At 36.3% G+C, this 11,097-nt stretch overlaps 1 long non-coding RNA gene across 4 annotated transcripts; it reads right to left on the reverse strand.

Annotated features, from left to right (window-relative positions):
* Positions 1-438: 438 nt before the first annotated feature.
* On the reverse strand, positions 439-7,634 carry LOC114273547 (uncharacterized). Of its 4 annotated transcripts, none has more exons than XR_014362403.1 (8): positions 7,291-7,634; positions 6,904-7,028; positions 5,100-5,126; positions 4,921-5,007; positions 4,798-4,823; positions 4,619-4,682; positions 4,441-4,521; positions 439-770 (listed from the first exon to the last, which is right to left on the reverse strand). It is a non-coding gene; the product is annotated as an uncharacterized LOC114273547 (long non-coding RNA). The 4 variants fall into 4 exon arrangements; XR_014362402.1 differs by having other exon boundaries at positions 439-801; XR_014362400.1 differs by having other exon boundaries at positions 439-4,521.
* Positions 7,635-11,097: the final 3,463 nt, after the last annotated feature.

The following is an 11,097-nucleotide window of genomic DNA, read 5'->3' on the forward strand; positions in this document are numbered from 1 at the left end:
CTTTTTTTTAGATACTAACTGTTTAGTTGGCAACCAATTTTTTAGTCGCCAAAACATCATTTTAAGTTTTTTTTTTTTTTTTTTTTTTAAATTTGTCCACACCCACAACCTATATATTCCATGCAACCTGTACGATATATACAAACTAGTTTATACATATATTATCACTCATCCAACAATCTACGTCCATTTCACTTCCAATCATCTAAAAATTAATACCTTCAAATGTCAATAATTCCATACAAATCAAATACATTAATTCCATACATAACATAAATGATCATAGGGAAATTTCATCATTTGTATACAAAATATATTTACTACTATGGCATGGTACAAAATACCATGGTAATATGTATCCCGACAAAAGGTAATCAATAGATCACGACATCAATTATCTGTTCGAAGGCAAAAATATTATGCACCCCGCCAAAAGTATTCTGCACAATTAATAACAATCTATACAAAAAGCAGAGGACGACAAAAATGCAGGAGTTTACAAAAGTGTACATTGTCATCCGTCCACAAAAATGGAATATCCACAACCCCATGCCAAAAGCCATTTACAAAAAAAAAAATAAAAATACGCCAATTTGTTCCATATGTAGCATTTGAGCATAATGTCACACCCCTTGTAATTGTAATAGAACTTTATCCTAACATTCGTAATTTGATATTGGTTTAATAATTTTCTGCCTCATTACTTTTCCTCCAACAAGGCTAGAGTAGCTTCTGTTTTCTTCCATCGCCAAAACATCACTTGACGTTCACTGTTTGGCGGGGTTGATAACATTTTAGTCACTGAAATATGTACTTCCTTTTTTAGTACGAATTGTTGAGTTGCCAAAAAAAAAAATGGCCTTATATTTTATCACAAAATTGTAATTTCTCCACAACCTGTCTATATTCCATGCAACTTGTAGTATGTATATAAACAAAACAATACATACTTTATCAATCATTCCACAATCCAAATTACTTTCATCCATCCAAAAATAAATAACTGTAAATGTACATATTCCATACAAACCAACTATTGTCCAAACTAAAATTATACTCCACACAAAATAGAGAAGCATACAAAAATCCAACCGTCCATATACAAAAAAATATATTTAGTATCATGTGAAATATCCATTTGGCGTGATGACAAAAGGTGATCTATATGCCACGCCAGTAATTATCAGTTGGATTGCAAAAGTTATCTGATGCAAAAGTTATCTGACAAAAGCTGTTTGTCACATCCGTACGGTGGTTCGGGGGCCGATTCACATTTTCGCCCTCCTTAATGCCCATTTTCGGTTAAATTTAAAACGTTTTCGGCTCTAACTCCCAACCTACATGTGCTAATTACATTCCGTTTGTTGTCACAGGTCCTATTTGTCGCGAGGAAGCTGGTTGTGACATCCGTACGGTGATTCGGGGGTTGTTTTGCATTTTCGCCCTGTCAACGCTCTTTTTCGGTTAAGTTTAAGGCATTTTCGGCTCTAACTCACAACCTACACGTGCTAATGAAAGTCCGTCTGTTGTCAATGGTCCTATTTGTCGTGAGGATGCTGGTTGTGACATTCGTATGGTAGTTCGGGGGCCGATTTGCATTTTCGCCCCCTTTGGGCCATTTTTCAGTTAAGTTAAAGGCGTTTTCGGCTCTAACTCCCAATCTACACGTGCTAATTACATTTCGTCTATTGTCACAGGTCTTTTTTGTCATGGGAAAGCTGGTTGTGATATCCGTACGATGGTTCGGGGGCTATTTTGCATTTTCGCCTCCTTAACGCCCTTTTTCGGTTAAGTTAAAGGCGTTTTCGGCTCTAACTCCCAACCTACACGTGCTAATTACATTATGTCTGTTGTCACAGGTCCTATTTGTCATGGGGAAGATTGTTGTGAAATTTGTACGGTGGTTCGGGGGTTGTTTTGCATTTTCGTCTCCTTAACGCCATTTTTTGGTTAAGTTAAAGGCGTTTTCGGCAATAACTCCCAACCTATACGTGCTAATTACATTCTGTCTGTTGTCATAGGTCCTATTTTTCATGGGGAAGCTGGTTGTGATATCCGTACGGTGGTTCGGGGGTTGTTTTGCATTTTCACCTCCTTAACGTCATTTTTCGGTTAAGTTACAGGCGTTTTCAGCTCTAACTCCCAACCTACATGTGCTAATTACATTTTTCCTATTGTCACAGGTCATATTTGCCATGGGGAAGATGGTTGTGACATCCGTACGGTGGTTCGGAGGCTGTTTTGCATTTTCGCCTCCTTAATGCCCTTTTTTCGGTTAAGTTAAAGGCGTTTTCGGCTATTAGTCCCAGCATACACGTGCTAATGACATTTCGCCTATTGTCACAGGTCCTATTTGTCATAGGGAATCTGGTTGTGATATCCGTACGGTGGTTCGGGGACTGTTTTGCATTTTCGCCTCCTTAACGTCCTTTTCCGGTTAAGTTAAAGGCGTTTTCGGCTCTAACTCCCAACCTACACGTGCTAATTACATTCCGTTTGTTGTCACAGGTCTTGTTTGTCATGGGAAAGCTGGTTATGATATCCGTACGGTGGTTCGGGGGCTGTTTTGCATTTTCGCCTCCTTAACGCCCTTTTTCAATTAAGTTAAAGGCGTTTTCGGCTCTAACTCCCAACCTACACGTGATAATTACATTCCGTTTATTGTTATAGGTCCTATTTGTCATGGAGAAACTGGTTGTGATATTTGTACGGTGGTTCGGGGGCTGTTTTGCATTTTCGTCTCCTTAACGCCCTTTTTTGGTTAAGTTAAAGGCGTTTTCGACTCTAACTCCCAACCTACACGTGCTAATTACATTCCGTTTGTTGTCACAGGTCCTATTTGTCGTGAGGAAGCTGGTTGTGACATCCGTACGGTGGTTTGGGGCTGTTTTGCATTTTAGCCTCCTTAACACCATTTTTCGGTTAAGTTAAAGGCATTTTCGGCTCTAACTCCCAGCCTACATGTGCTAATTACATTCCGTTTGTTGTCACAGGTCCTATTTTTCATGGGGAAGCTGGTTGTGATAAACGTACAGTGGTTCGGGGGCTGTTTGGCATTTTCGCCTCCTTAACGCCCTTTTTCGGTTAAGTTAAAGGCGTTTTCTGCTATAACTCCCAACCTACACGTGCTAATTACATTACATCTGTTGTCACAGGTCCTATTTGTCATATAGAAGCTGGTTGTGATATCTGTACGGTAGTTCGGGGGCTGTTTTGCATTTTCGCCTCCTTAACGCCCTTTTTCGGTTAAGTTAAAGGCATTTTCGACTCTAACTCCCAACCTACACGTGTTAATTACATTTTGTCTGTTGTCACAGGTTCTATTTGTCATGAGAAAGTTGGTTGTGACATCCGTACGGTGGTTCGGGGGCTGTTTTGCATTTTCGCCTCCTTAACGCCCTTGTTTGAATAAATTTTAATAAAGAAACCTACATAGGATTGACTCTAGGCATCTGATTCCTTTAATTTAACCTGATATCCAAGTACATTACAAAATATTCCCATTTCTTAACAAATTTCATTTATTTTCTAGAATTGAATGGTGTGCACAATATGCCATAAAGCATTTTATTCATATTTTCTGTATAATTTTACGATTAACTCGAATTGGTAAGTATGTTTGTAGGTGAATGTCTACTTACATGCATCATATAGGGCATATGAACACATTTTATTCGATAACCTGTTTGAATATCCTAGTTTTGGTATAGGGACTTGCATAGCTTAATTATATAGCTTAGCTACACAGTTTTTTGGGCAGGTTCTAGTTGTATGTTGTGGTTGTGTATGTAACTTAGCTACACACTTTTTTTGAGCAGGTTCTAGCTGTGTAATTTAATTTATCCGGCCAGGTGTTCTTGCTGTTGGTTGGTAGCTGTGTATATAGATTTTGATGGGTTAGAGCCTGGGGCATGCCCCTTGTAATCTTGTAAATTTTGTCTTTAATTTATGACTTATTCACCACCCCCCCCCCCCCAAAAAAAAAAAAAGAGAATTAAATGTATCACACAAAACCATTGTCGAAGAACAATCAGGTATTAAAACATGCAAGATTGATTGATCATTTTCTTTCCTATGAATAGAACTTTTGAGTCCACAAGCTTCCACATATCAAATTCACTTCATAAGGACAAGTTTAATCAAAATCTGAGTTTATAACATTGAATGTGGGTAACAAATTTCCTAATAAGAGAATATGTACAATAAGGTACTAGATATAGTATTTAAAATTTGTACATCACATATAGAAGGATACGGATGCGGTGGAGATAAGGGAAAAAATTACATTTTTTCTATATTTATATTTGCAATGTAAATGACTATTACATCCATAAACAATTAAAAATATTCTTATGTGCTATGTATAGCATATCAGCTACTAATGTTACATAACAAAGACTAAAAGCATCACTAGAAGTTGTAGAAGGGGAGTGGAAATACCTGTGGAAACTGATAATTTCGAAACCTTGAAACATCAGCAATCCGCTTTACTGTACAACTCCCCAGGTTAGATGAACATTCCTGCCAAAGGAATGCATTAGAGACTTGCAAGCTCAATCAACCAACAAATATTTTCAACATTTCAATGGTCACTTGGTAATTAATAATGTGCCCAGACCTGATCACGGAATACAGTAAGGCCTTCTTTAAGACTAAACTATAACCACTCTTGACATGTCACTCTGCAAAAAAAAAGAAGAAGCGTCAACCAAAAGAGAAAGATTAGAAGAAAAAAAAAGTTATACAAAAGAGTAACAAGATTTTAATAATTGAGCTAGAGTAGCAATGTAAGCTAACCTATTACCAGTCCAGTTGTGAAAATACTACAATATACACAAGAAATAAGACCCAAATTAATACAAATTAAAATATATATATATATATATATCCAAGTTGCTTCTTTTGAGATAAATGATACACCTCATGGCCAATAACTCCTAAAATTGTAGCATAATCTGCATCTGTAGCAATTTCTGGAGATGCCAAAACAAGCTTGGAATTGAATATCTGTCAACAACCAAGTCAAACAAACTTCAATCAAATGAAATGCATGGTAGATGGAAATAAAGAGTCAAAAAAAAAAATTTCACGAAGCATACATTCAAGCTCTTGTTTTCCATTGCTCCCTTGAAACCAATGCATGAAATAATTAGTAATTTAAAAGGGGAAAATCACAAAGCACATCAAATATTAAGGAAAACGATATACGTGAGAAGCATTGAATATGTTAAGACTTAAATGTTAAAATCTGGAACAACAACAATATTGAAGAGATCCAAGTCATACTGATAACCAATAGAGAGAAAACATAACCCATTAAGCAGCAATTTAACTTGAAATTCAGTAACTAATATGATGATCTGACAATGATTGATGATGATGACTGAAGTGACAAAATTCTGTTATTTTCTAACAAGTAAACAATGAAAGATTATATGACAAATACACCCTTCAATCCCAGATAGCAAAATTTATATCAAGTCAAAAGTTAGCCAATATAAAATTAATCCTAAAGAATGGCAATCGAAGAGTTACATTGAGATGCATCTCCTAAAGTAGGAAAACATACATCCGTCTCAAGACTATTCTCTGGTTTAACAATAGCAGCACCAACAGTGGCCCCAGAAGGCATACGTGCAACCTTTTGAGCCCTGACATGAGTTTATATATTGTCATATGATCCAAACTGCTTTTGACTTTCATTTCTAGCAGACATTGAGTTCAGTGAACTGTAATTGGAACCAGTCTGCTGATATGGTAAGGGGGAAGGACCCGAACAAGACATTGACTTTCATTTTTTTAGATACAAAAGTGCCAAAATGAGTAAATTTATAAAGCAACGTCATTAATGTGAGAAGCCATAGGTGTAGAGAATCTGCTTCTTATAGAGGGCAATTAAATATTTAGGACAAAAAAAGGCAAGATGAAATAATACTTGGAGGAGAATAAAGATATACGTTAACTTTACCAAAAACATTATTAAAATATTGTTGATTTTGAAAATTTTACTAGAGTTGTCTTGACCCCAACCTATTTCACAATCTAGACCTATTTCTTCCCAAGTCACACACCTTATAAGAAATAGGTGATAAAGTAGAAAATTCAATTATAAGCCTGGACTTGGAATGGAGGCTCCGAAAGCCTTCATTTGAAATGGAGGCTCTATAATAGTAAGCCTCCACTGTAAAAGAAGGTTTTTGCCATTGCAAATTTTATAATAACTACAATACATTAAAAAAATAATTGGCCTTTATATAAAAATCCATTTTGAAAAGTTACTTGATTGATATTCAAAGTTTCTTGAATTGTGATTATCTACAGAATATATACTTGTGTCCTACCTTTTATTATACAGGAATGTTCAAATGAGTTTTCAGAGCTAGTGGTTACATAATTTTTGTATGATGTCATTCACACCTTATAACTGGACACTTAACATTTTCCATTTCCTTTCATCTCAAAATTTATTTGTATCACTCTAGAACGACTGAAATAAACAGAGAGAGAGAGAGAGAGAGAGAGAGAGAGAGAGAGAGAGAGAGAATAATGAAAGGTAAATGTAAAAGAAAACTTGAATTTCTACAGCATCAGAAATACAAGAAATACTTGAGATTGAAAGGTAAATGCAAAAGAATCTAATTGCTACAATATATATATATATATATATATACATAGCATCAAGTAAAGCAATTTTGTTAGTGACATTTTAAAACAAAGACACTTGTGTTTTAAATCACAATTACTCCTCAAAAATTGAATTTTGTTCCTAAATAATAATAATAATCCCAATAGAGAAGAGGCACGATGTACCTAGCCTTAACCCCATTTATGGAAATGTTGTTTCTGTAACAGGTAGGTATATAGATATATAGAGATTGACATACAGAAAAAGAGGGTTCTTACTTCTAACCAGCGAGATATGGCCACAACGCTGGCAATCAAAGAGAGAGCCAGCTCCTAAACCCCCCAAAGCAGGACACATAACCGCAGGGATGCCAAAATTTTCCTTGATAAACTTAAATGCCTCACTGAACCCAAATTTTTCCCCCAACAAAAACAAAGACAACTGCAAAATTAGCTAGGCAATCTACCAATGCAACTCCAAATTTATTGCAATTTGAAGAAATTAAACCAAAAACGAGCTAAGCAGGAAAGTAAACTAAATAATCATATAAATCCTTGAGCAAGAGTGAGAAATGGGGAAATAGAGGAAGGGAGAGGAGAGAGAGAGAGAGAGACAGCGAGTGAGCAAGCGACCAAGAGAGAGAGAGAGAGAGGGAGAGAACCAACCTATTTGTATTGCGGCAGTGGCAGTGTGATTTGCAGTGGTGGCAGTGGCGACTTACGGTGAGCAATGGTGGTGAGTGACTGCAGCGAGGTGAGGTTTGGTGGTGACTGGTTCTGTGTATGTGTGTGTGTGTGTGTGTGTGAGAGAGAGAGAGAGAGAGAGGAAGAACCCTTGTTTTAAAAAATACTGAAAACAATTGGGCGCCAATCTTTTGATGTTTCCCTCTAAAATTTTATATACCTTTGGTGACTAAACTTGTTATTTGTCGCCAAAAGTTAATTTATAATGACTAATTTATTTAGTAGCCAAACATTTAACTAACAGCGACTAACATTTTAGTCGCCAAGAGTAGCCATTTTGGCGACTAAACATAGTTTGGTCACCGAAAAGAAATATTCACCGACCAAATTTTTCGTCACCAAAGATAAAAGTAAAATTTATACTTTTTATTTAGTGACTAAATTATTTTAGTAGGCAAAAATTACCTTACAGCAACTAAAAATTTTTTAGTCACTGAAAATAAAGGTGGTGTTTGGGAAGTGTTTTTTTTTGTTTTTTTTTTTTGCTAAAAAAACACTAAAAGACAAAATTGGTTAAAAAATAATAAAAAAACAAATCTAGACAAAATGTCACATCAAACCCATAATCATTTCACTTTTCTCTCACAAACATCACATCAAATTACAAAAAAATCCAACTATCTTCCCAAACACAAAAATTTTAACCTCCTAAAATAATCAAAAACTAAAAAAACCTACTAAAATAACAACTTCCCAAATACCCACAAATATTTGCCGACCAAAACTTTGGTCGCCAAAGTTTAATAGCAAACATCATGCTAACTTTTTGGCGACTAAATTTATTTTAGTAGCCAAAAACTGGTATACCACTACTAACAAAAATTTTAGTAGCCTAAAATATGATCTAATGTTGACTAAAACAATTATTAGTCGCCTATTGTGGCATATTTAGTGACTAATTTTTTTTTAGTCGCCAATAATTAAGATACTGCTACTAAAAAAAATTAGTAGCTAAAAACGATATTCAACGGCGACCAATGTAATTTTTAGTCACCTATTCTACAACTTTTGGCGACTAAAAAAAGTTTAGTCGCCAAATTTGGTCGCCAAAAGTGTAAATTGTTGTAGTGATTCGTAATGGCCAAAAGGTGTAGTGAAAGCGGTTTTGTAGCGATTATTAGGATGAATTTGGATTTGTCAAAATTCACTGTTAAGATCGAATTTACTAAATATGACTTCTTGACTAAAATTTTTAATTAAATATTTCTTATTAGGAATTGGATATCTTATCCATTCTAAAACTTTATTTACTGGTTTATAATTAATGATTAAACATGGAACATCACGTTCAAGTTCATCATTTTTGTTAACATAAAATGTTGGACATGACCATGGTAATTTACTTTTACTAATGATTTTATTTTTAAGCAAATCATTGATTTCTTTTTTACACAATTCCATTAATTCAGTATTCATTTGGATCGGTCTGGATTTAGTAGGGATTTGTCGTTCATTAAAATTTTTAATATAAGGGAGTGTGACTGCATGTTTTTTCTTATGCCAGAAAGCACTAGGAAGAGTAAAACAGATTGTTTGTTCTAAATTACTTTCAAATTTTTTAATTTTTGAAATAAAAATTGGGTTAGTTAATTGTGATGATCGGTTTGCTTTACATTTCTTCGTTTTCGTTTTCTTTGGGATTGTTGTGTCCGGACGCCTTTTCTTTAATTCTCATCTTTGTTTATTTCGGGTTGGCCTTTTTCCTTGTTTTGGAGGGTGCGCGGATGGGTCCGGAGTGCCTGGGAGTGAAAAGGGAAGTTCTGGGCTGCTGGGCCTGGGCTGCACGTGCGGGGAGTAAGGCCACACGGTTGAACTTCAGAGGGTTGCACACTACTTAAATTGTAGGTGTGAAGGAGGAGGTATGGAGGTTGCTGCACGTGCGGGGGTCATGGCCGGACGTGCGGGAGGCCTGCTCCGCACGTGTGGGGGCAAGTGTCGCACGTGCGGTCGGCCAGAGTCTGTGAAGCTCTGTTATTTTCCCCTCTTTTTGGCTGTGTGTATCATTTTCCCTATATCTCCTTCTCTCTAAAAATACATCTCTCTCACTTCTCTCTACATTTCTCACCAAAAAAAAAAAAAACCCTCACAAGATCTTTGATCTCTCTACACCCAAACACATTTTGATCCAAGATCCTTCATCAAAGTGGAAGAACAACTCTAGAACTACGTTGTGTACGGTAGAGATCGGAGTTCTACACCATCAAAGCTAGGGTTTCATCTCCATTCTTCATCAAACGTTGAGGTAGGGGTTTTCTTTGAGTTATATATATGTTTATGTAAGTTTTTGATTGATTTGTGAGCTCACCCTTGGTATTTCGAAAATGGGTTTTTGGTTCAAGAAATGGGTGGTTTTGTAAGGAAATCTATCCCTGGCTTTTTGAGAGTTTTAAATTTTGAAACATGGAACCATGATGTTGAGATTGATGTGTTTAGAAAGGTTTTTGAAATGGGATGAGGAAAGGTTAGGGTTTTGTGAAAAACCTAGAAATTCGGGTTTTGGGAATAATAGGGGAAATCAATGGATTTTCTTGAAATAAATGAAAGGTGAGTGAGAATTTCTTAATGTTGTTGTTACATGATAACTCAAAATGTGTAGAGGTTGGAAGCCTCACTTAACTTTTCATTGGTTAAATACATATACATATGTGATTACAAATTGCACATTGTTGGGTTCCATGATATAAGAGTATTGTTGTGAAAGGAAATTAGTGTTCTAGCAATTGCTATAGCTTTGGAATATTTAGAATGTGAAAGTATATGAATTGTAACTTCATTGTTATATAAAGAAAGATCCATGATAGCAACTTTGGACCATTTTATGAAATAATATTGAGAAGGGGAAAATGAGAAATGTGATAGTTTGGTAATGTTGTTGAAATAACTTGGAATTGGAGAACTACTATGGGGCATGGAAAAATTGTTGCATTGCATACTCATTTAATTGATAAATTGCATCTTGGAATTGGGATTGGAAACATTCACATTGTGAAAGAGTTATATATATATATTGTGTGGGGATATATTTTCTGAGTCTCAACACGTGGCCAAGGTGACGCCGACGTGTCAGCCGAGGTGCCACGTGTCCAGGTTATAACGCCGAGGTTATCTCGGTTAGGCCGAGGTTATCTCCGAAGATATCGGAATCCGAGATAATTGGATAAGGCACAAGAGTCCTAGAATAAGGAAGGATTTTAGTGTGGATAAGAATAACACTCTTAAGGAGTTTATCTTTATCTCTGGAGAGTCCAGGATAAGCACTGAGCAGGAGTCCATTGAAGCTAGGCTTCTGTTGAGACAAGGATTGAGCTAAATATAAACGAAAGGCACCCCCGATGGGTCTAAGGTACGCAATTTATATTCTGAACAGTGAGTTTAGCACTATTGATTATCATTGAGAGATATACTGACTTGATCGTCGGAGTGCCCCTGGTGGACGAACCACCGCCGGAATCTTCTCTTTCTGTTACAGGTCAGCCAGGTGTCATCTATTCTGCCAGTACTTTCCAGCTGAATATTAAGTTGGCAGTGTGATCGGAAAATCACTCACACAATTTGGCGCCGTCTGTGGGAAAGAAAGAAGAATAGATGGCCAGTGACAGACAGAAGGATAAGGTTGGGGACGAAATCCCTGCTGGGAGTGGAAAACACGTTGACCCAAACATGGAGGAAGATGGTCGTAATGAGGAGACTCAGAACCAGAATCACGGCAAGAAAGACGTCGGCCAGAAC

The sequence above is a fragment of the Camellia sinensis genome, chromosome 2 (genome assembly GCF_055761805.1).
Source record: "Camellia sinensis isolate YWXY chromosome 2, ASM5576180v1, whole genome shotgun sequence".
NCBI classification, from domain to species: Eukaryota; Viridiplantae; Streptophyta; class Magnoliopsida; order Ericales; family Theaceae; genus Camellia; species Camellia sinensis.